Source organism: Macaca fascicularis, chromosome 1 (assembly GCF_037993035.2).
Source record: "Macaca fascicularis isolate 582-1 chromosome 1, T2T-MFA8v1.1".
Taxonomy (NCBI): Eukaryota; Metazoa; Chordata; class Mammalia; order Primates; family Cercopithecidae; genus Macaca; species Macaca fascicularis.
In genome coordinates this window covers 8,502,356-8,511,060 of record NC_088375.1, presented here as the reverse complement: position 1 = coordinate 8,511,060, position 8,705 = coordinate 8,502,356, and the positions used below count along the sequence as shown (strand labels likewise).

Here is an 8,705-nt window from a genome sequence, read left to right as displayed (position 1 = left end):
ACCTCCGCCTCCCAGGTCAAACAATTCTCCTGCCTCAACCTCCTGAGTAGCTGGGATTACAGGTGTCCGCCACCACTCCCGGCTAATTTTTGTATTTTTAGTAGAGATGCAGTTTTAGTATGTTGGCCAGGCTGGTCTTGAACTCCTGACCTCGTGATCCACCTGCCTCAGCTTCCCAAAGTGCTGGGTGTGAGCCACTGTACTCGGCTTTAAGCACCAATTTTTAAATTTGGTGTTGTATAAGTTTTATCTTAGTTTGGTGAGTTGTTGTATTAGTTGTATTGCTGGGGCTGCCATAACAAAATACCACAGCTGAGTGGCTTCAGCAACAGAAATGTACTTTTTCACAGTTCTGGAGGCTAAAATCCGAGCTAACGGTGTCAGCACGGTTGGTTCCTTCGGAGGCCTCTCTCCTGGGCTTGGAGATGGCCATCTGCTCCCTGCGTCCTCACATGGTCTTTTCTTCTGTATCTGCCGGTGTTCTAATCTCCTTTTCATGTAAAGACATCAGTCATATTGGATTAGAACCCTAGTGACCTCATTGTAACCTCATTACCTCTTTAAAGACCAAATCCCCCAATATGGTCATATTCTGGGTACTGGGGGTGAAGATTTCTTCTTCTTCTTCTTCTTCTTCTTTTTTTTTTTTTTTTTTTTTTTTTCTTTTTTTGAGACAGAGTCTTGCTCTGCCGCCCAGGCTGGAGTGCGGTGGCCGGATCTCAGCTCACTGCAAGCTCCGCCTCCCGGGTTCCCGCCATTCTCCTGCCTCAGCCTCCCGAGTAGCTGGGACTACAGGCGCCGCCACCACGCCCGGCTAGTTTTTTGTATTTTTTAGTAGAGACGGGGTTTCACCGTGTTAGCCAGGATGGTCTCGATCTCCTGACCTCGTGATCCACCCGTCTCAGCCTCCCAAAGTGCTGGGATTATAGGCGTGAGCCACCGCGCCCGGCCTTCTTCTTCTTTTTTTTTGAGACGGAATCTCACTCTGTTGCCCAGGCTGGAGTGCAATGGCACGATCTTGGCTCACTGCAGCCTCTGCCTCCCGGGTTCAAGTGATTCTCCTGCCTCAGCCTCCTGAGTCGCTGGGATTACAGGCACCCACCATCATGCCTGGCTAAATTTTGTATTTTTAGTAGAGATGGGCTTTCACCATGTTGGCCAGGCTGGTCTCAAGCTCTCGACCTAAAGTGATCCACCTGACTTGGCCTCCCAAAGTGCTAGGATTACAGGTGAGAGTCACCACACCTGGTCCCATGACAGGTGCTTTTGACAAAAAAAAAAGGCACCCTGTTTATATTTTATTCTTTAAGAAGGCAAATTTTGAGGCATGTTAAAGGACTAAGAGAAAAGTTTCCATTGGAGGAAAAACTCAGAAACTCAGAGTGGTGAAACCCAGATTTGCTTAGGTTTAGTTAGTTTGGTTGTTTGTTTTTTTTGTTTGTTTGTTTTGTTTTTTATGAAACAGAGTCTTGCTCTGTCGCCCAGGCTGGAGTGCAGTGGCGCGATCTTGGCTCACTGTAAACTCCACCTACCAGGCTCAAGCGATTCTCTTACCTCAGCCTCCCGAGTAGCTGGGATTACAGGCACAAGCCACCACATCCAAATGTTTGTATTTTTAGTAGAGACAGGGTTTCACCATGTTGGCCAAGCTGGTCTTGAACTCCTGACCTCAGGCGATCTGCCTGCCTTGGCCTCCCAAAGTGCTGGGATGACAGGTGTGAGCCACCGCGCTGGCCGCTTGCTAGGTTTAGATAGTTAATGAGTGGTAAGGGATTCTGCTGAGTTCTAACCCAACATTCGTATCTACTTCCCCCGACCCTGCCCCCATTCCCCAGCACCACTTCTGCGTGTCATTCTAAGTCTGCATGCCTCTTTGGATATGAGGATGATTCTTACAGCTTATGGTGATTGGATGCTTTATTAAATAGTGCTGTTATTTCCCTGGGACTGAAAGGCAGAGATATAGGCAGTTTTACAAGAGAGACTGAAAAATACAACAACGACGCAAAAGGGTGGGGCTGTCCCAAGAGGACTGCTTGCTACTGTGTGCTTGCTCCAAATCTCCACCAACTCCTCATAAAACCTGGGACTGGAATTCTCCAGGCCCCACGGCTGCTATCACAGCCGCCTGTACCACACATGTGCCTCCCTGATGTGGCAAGGGTGGCCATATGTGGCTTATTAATGAACTTTCTCTGTCTTACAGATTGCCTCGAAGATGCCAGATTTCCCCAAAGATTCAGTTTGCTGGACTCTCTCCCTCATTAAGTCTCCAGTAGCTATAAACACAGCCATCTCTGTCTGAATTCTTAATGACGGGAGGTAAAAGATTCTGCTGCTCTAATGCATTCATTCTAAACAGGTGATCTGTTACTACAAAGGATTAAATTAAACAGTGTATCACTTTGATATGGTTTGGCTGTGTCCCCACCCAAATCTCATCTTGAATTATAGCTCACCTAATACCCTCGTGTTATAGGAGGGCCCCAGTGGGAGATAATTGAATCATGGGGGCGGTTTCCCCCATACTGTTCTCGTGGTAGTGAGTAAGTCTCATGAGATCTGATTTTTTTTTTTTTTTTTTTTTGGCCCGGAAATCAGAAAATAACTTTATTTCATCGTGGGGAGCAGGCTGACGTCCAGCATCAGAGCTCCTGAACAGCTTCTTGGTGCTGGCGACCTTGGTGACCTTGAGCACATTGAAGCACACCATCTTGCTCAGGGGCTGGCACTCACCCACTGTGACGATGTCACTGATCTGGACATCCCTGAAGCAGGGGGACAGCTGTACGGACATGTTCTTGTGGCCCTTCTCAAAGCGGTTGTACTTGCAGATGCAGTGCAGTCTCGGCAGATGACAATGATCCTCTGCATCTTCATCTTGGTCACCACACCAGAGAAGACCTGCCCTCGAATGGAGACATTCCCAGTGAAGGGGCATTTCTTGTCAATGTAGGTGCCCTCAATAGCCTCTTGAAGCCCAGACCAATGTTCTTATAGTACCACGGGGGCTTCTCCTGGCTAGTTTCTGCCAGCAGGGTCCCTCTTCTTGTTTTGAAAGATGGTTGGCAGCTTTTAGTAGGCACCCACTGTCTGAATGTCTGCCATCTTCCTGGCCACCTGAAAAAAGGGTCTGATGGTTTTAAAACAGGAAAGTCCTTTCACTTGGCTCTCATTCTCTCTTGTCTGCCGCCATGTAAGATGTGCCTTTTGCCTTCCGCCATGACTGTGAGGCCTCCCCGGCCACGTGGAACTGTGAGTCCATTAAACCTCTTTTTCTTTATAAATTACCCAGTCTCGGGTATGCCTGTATCAGCCACGTGAAAATGGACTAACACACATTTCTTTCTTCATTGTCTTCTGTGAGGCAGTAGATTTTGGAGGTTAAGAGAGTTTGATTTTGATTTTCAGCTCTGCCTGTTCTTACTAGGTATTAACTTTTTGCAAGTTACCTAGCCATCCTAATACTATTTTCCTTATCTCTGAAGTAAGGACAGTAACAGAGTCTTCTCCTGAAGGTTATTGTGAGGATTAAGTGAAAAGATGTAGGTGACACTAGTTGTGTAGTCTGAGACATAATATGTACTCAATAAATGCTAGCTATTATCATTAGTATACATCTTGGAGGAGGATGGGAATGAACATGGGAAAAGTAACTAAGAATTAGTTTTGGTTCCCACCTACCAACTGGAGTTTGGGTCTTAAGTTTTCAACTTGGTATGTCATATGTAAAATTATTTTGTGAACCACCTATCAGGTACTATATTTACCACTTGGAAGACTGGATCATTAGAAGCACAGACTTCAACATCAAGCTATAGATTCATGTAATAAACCTACACATGTACCCCCTGAATCTAAAATTACAAAGCAAATAAATAATTAATTATTATTTTTTTTTTTTTTGAGACAGAGTCTCACTCTGTCACCCAGGCTAGAGTGTAGTGATCTCAGCTCACTACAACCTCTGTCTCCTGGGTTCAACCGATTCTCCTGCCTCAGTCTCCTGAGTACCTGGGATTAACGGCACCCACCACCACATCTGGCTAATTTTTTTCTATTTTTGTTAGAGAAGGGGTTTCACCATGTTGATCAGGCTGGTCTCAAACTCCTGACCTCAGGTGATCCGCCCCCCTCGGCCTCCCAAAGTGCTGGGATTACGGGCGTGAGCCACTGCGCCCAGTCTAAAATTCTTTTTCAGATGACGCATCTCCTTTCCTAGCTCATCCTTGTCATATGAATGTGTTTGATATTTCTTTCCCATTTTTGCCATTCTCTTTTTATTATTATGAAACAATTCTGGCATATAAAAAGTGTGGAGAACAGTACAATTAGTAAGCATGTACCCATAACCTACGTTACGGGTAGGTTGTGGGTACATGCTTTACAAAGCATTACAAAACATAGTTAAAACCTGAAAGTTTCTTTTTTTTTTTTTTTTTTTTTTTTTGAGGTGGAGTCTTCACTCTGTCGCCCAGGCTGGAGTGCAGTGGCACCATCTCGGCTCACTGCAAGCTCCGCCTCCCGGGTTCACGCCATTCTCCTGCCTTAGCCTCCGGAGTAGCTGGGACTACAGGCGCCCGCCACCTCGCCCGGCTAATTTTTTGTATTTTTTAGTAGAGATGGGGTTTCACCGTGTTAGCCAGCATGGTCTCGATCTCCTGACCTCGTGATCCGCCCATCTCGGCCTCCCAAAGTGCTGGGATTACAGGCTTGAGCCACCACGCCCGGCCCAATTTTTTTGTATTTTAGTAGAGACGGGGTTTCACCGTGTTAGCCAGGATGGTCTCGATCTACTGACCTCGTGATCCGCCCGCCTCGGCCTCCCAAAGTGCAGGGATTACAGGCGTGAGCCACCGCGCCCGGCCAAAACCTGAAAGTTTCTATACACGATCCCCTAAACCTCTCCCAGGTCATCAATCTAAAAAGTCCTGCACACTTTTATTCCACCTTAAAACGAAAATTCTGGCTGGAGCTTATCATTTGGACAAAACTTCAAAACGGTAGCTCTGTTTGAGAGCTAGTAAAGGAAGAAGGCAATGAGTAAAGGATAGAAAAATGTATAGCTGGGCCTCAAACTCTGAAAATTTTGTTTTCCTGATTGGGATTGTTCATCTGTTCACTAGCTCAGAGAGAAAACTGCAGCCACCATTTTTCTCTCATCTACAATATTCAGAGCAATGTTTTTCAAACTCTATTCCCTGACCGCTTAGTAAATCATGAAATCAATTTGGTGGATCAGGACCAGCAAGATTAAAAATAACAAAGCAGACAAAATAGAACAAAAGGAAGGATAAGCAAGGAGAAAATATCAAAGTGTGTAAGGGGGCCGGACGCGGTGGCTCATGCCTATAATCTCAGCACTTTGGGAGGCCGAGGCAGGTGGATCATCTGAGGTCAGGAGTTCAAGACCAGCCTAGCCAACATGGTGAAACCCTGTCTCTATTAAAAATACAAAAATTAACTGGGCATGGTGGTGGGCGCCTGTAATCCCAGCTGCTCAGGAGGCTGAAGCAGGAGAATCACTTGAGGAGAAATCACCGGGAGGCAGAGGTTGCAGTGAGCAGAGATTGCACCACTGCACTCCAGCCTGGGCAACAGAGGGAGACTGTCTCAAAAAAAAAAAACCACAAAAATATGTGTAAGGGTAGATTTTGTGGTGGAAGCTTTTGTTTACTATTTATATATGATTATGTATTTGTATATGTGCACACAGTTGCTATGTACTATTATATTCCTCTCCCGTGGGTTCTAGAGAAAAAACCCTGACACCTACTGTTGCGAAGACTTGACAATGTTCCAGAAGGCCTGATGTCCAGTCTCCAGCTTCTAGGTGAGAAGGAAGCGATGAGGCAGGAGGGTAATATCAAGGCGTTGCTTCAAGGACCAAGGTTTCCACCTAGAAACATGCAGCATGAAATATACAACCTCAGCACTTCTCTCTCCCCACCTAAACCGTTTACTTCCTGGGGCTATACGTGGACAGAAGTACACCCTCTGACCAGAATGCTGAAAAATCTGACAGGCAAGCTTGAGTCTTAACTTATCCTTGTGTTCTCAATCCCTCCTACTGCCCAGTGATTTTCAAAGCCATATGCATAAAGTAGGTATTTCATTAAAGGTGTTTCAGGGATACCTGAAATGTGTCTGAATCAGGTATGGTAAAGCACGCAGACGTGGAAACGACTGTCATGAGGGAAGAAGTTATTTGTACTCACAGATCCCTGGAAACAGGGGCCACAGCAGGCCGCACAGGGCCACATGGGGAAGCACTGGGGTCTGTCGGGACACAGAGGGAGCAGGGGGGCAAACAGGGGCAACAGACTTCACTGTGGCTCTGCAGGAAGGAACAGGCTGGGCAGGGGAAGTAGGCTGAGCAGGTGCAGGGCCAGCTGGTTTGAATAATTTCAGTGGGCCTCGGGGTTGGGGGTGATGCCCCTCATTTTGGTAACTGGTCCTGAGGTAAACAGGACACATGATGGATAATGGCCCTGAGTGTGAGAGCCTTGAGAGAGCCCGAGGAAGGAGGTGGCTGGGAGTCTGGGCTCTGGCTTGGTTGGTTTGCACGTGTGAGGTATGCTGAAAGGCAAATTGTTGCCTACCTCTAGGAATTTGCTAGCCCTGAGAGGAGGCCTCTTTCCAGGGTCAGTAAGGCCCCAAGATGTCAAAGCATCAAACATACAAAAAACGATCCCTTGAGGCCAGGAGTTCGAGACCAGCCTGGGCAACACAGTGAGGTCCCATCTACACAAAAAATAAAAACTAAAAGAAAGAAGACGTGATTAAAACAGTTTTTGAAATGGAGATAGAGTATCTGACTGATACAGTTTTTATGTGCTCGTTCTATTGTGAGGAAAAAGGTAGAATATTTAGGCCGGGTGCAGTGGCTCATACCTATAATCCCAGCACTTTGGGAGGCCAAGGTGGGTGGATCACCTGAGGTCGCGAGTTCGAGACCAACCTGACCAACATGGAGAAACCCTGTCTCTACTAAAAATACAAAATTAGCCAGGCGTAGTGGCACATGCCTGTAATCCCAGCTACTCAGGAGGCTGAGGTAGGAGAGTTGCTTGAACCCAGGAGGTAGAGTTGCAGTGAATCAAGGTTGTACCACTGCACTCCAGCCTGGGCAACAAGAGCAAAACTGTCTAAAAAAAAAAAAATGTAGAATATTTGCTCATAATTCATGTTCTCTCTCTCTCCTTTTCTTTCCCCTCTTTACATGCCTAGTTTGGTGCTTGGTACACAGTGGGCATTCAAAAGTGTTCAATTTTCTTCCCTTTACATTTAAATATAATAATTTTGGCCAGGCACGGTGGCTCATGCCTGTGATCCCAGCACTTTGGGAGGCCGAGGCGGATAGATCACGAGGTCAGGAGTTCGAGACCAGCCTGACCAACATGAAGAAACCCTGTCTCTACTAAAAATGCAAAAATTAGCCGGATGTGGTGGCGCATGCCTGTAATCCCAGCTACTCAGGAGGCTGAGGCAGGAGAATCGCTTGAACCTGGGAGGCAGGATGCAATGAGTCAAGATCATGCCACTGCACTCCAGCCTAGGCAACAGAGTGAGACTTTATCTCAATAATAATAGTAATAATTTAGAATTAGTAGATATAAACTAAAGTAGTTTCTGTATGAAAGTGAATTCATTAGATCATATAACATTATTAAACGATTGTCTCTGCACATGTGGAAATTAGCATTTCTGGCATGCTAAAGCAAAGAAAGTGTGATAATAGTGGATTATATTTATTAGAGTTGTCAGGTAAAAATATGGAATGCTCAATTAAATTTGAATTTCAGGTAAACAACAAAAATGTTTATGTATGTCACGGATATTGCATGAGACATACTCAGGCTAAAAAAAAATTGTTGTTTTCTTGAAATTCATATTTAACTGGAAATTCTGTACTTTTATTTACTGACGCCTTAATGTGGCAGGCAGAATTCTAAAAATAGCCCCCCAAGACTTCATATCCTAACCTCTGGAGGCTTTGGATCTGGAAAGCTACCACTCCCATGATTACATTCTTATATACAGGTCTGCAGGACACAGTTTACCTTAAGAGAGGAAGGTTTTCCAGTGGGCCTGCTCTAAGCAAATGGACCTTGAAAAGCAGAGAATTTGCCTTGGCTGACAGAAGAAGGGGGCAGAAACGAAGACCGAAGAGGAAATCACAGAGACTCAGAAAGTGAGGACTCCACGCTCCATGGCTGACTTTGAAGATGGCAAAGGCTGCTGAGAAGAAATGTAAGCAACTTTGAGGAACCAAGAACAGCCCTCACCAACAGTTACCAAGCAAAAAAGGCACTTCGGCACATCAATGGCAAGAACTCAAATTCTACCAAAACCAGGCTGAACTTGGAATGGATTCTTCCCCAGGCTCCAGATAACAACTAACCCCAGCCAACACCTTGACTTTTGCCTTTGGATATTCTGTGCCTAGGACCCAGCTGAGCCTGTCTGGACCTACAGAACTATGAGCTAATATTATGAGTATTATGAGTGTCGTTTTCAGCTGCTAAAGTGGTGATACTTTTTTCTTTTGTTTTTTGAGACAGGGTCTCTCTCTGTTGCCCAGGCTGGAGTGAAGTGGCACAATCATAGGTCAGTACAGCCTCCAGTGCCTGGGCTCAAGTAATCCTTTTACCTCAGCCTCCTGCGTAGTTTATGGGCGTGCACCTCCACGCCTGGCTAGTTTT

General features: G+C 45.8%; 1 pseudogene; it reads right to left on the bottom strand.

Annotated features, from left to right (window-relative positions):
• Positions 1-246: 246 nt before the first annotated feature.
• On the bottom strand, positions 247-3,108 carry LOC102125654 (small ribosomal subunit protein uS17-like; annotated as a pseudogene).
• Between the last annotated feature and the right edge of the window lie 5,597 nt (positions 3,109-8,705).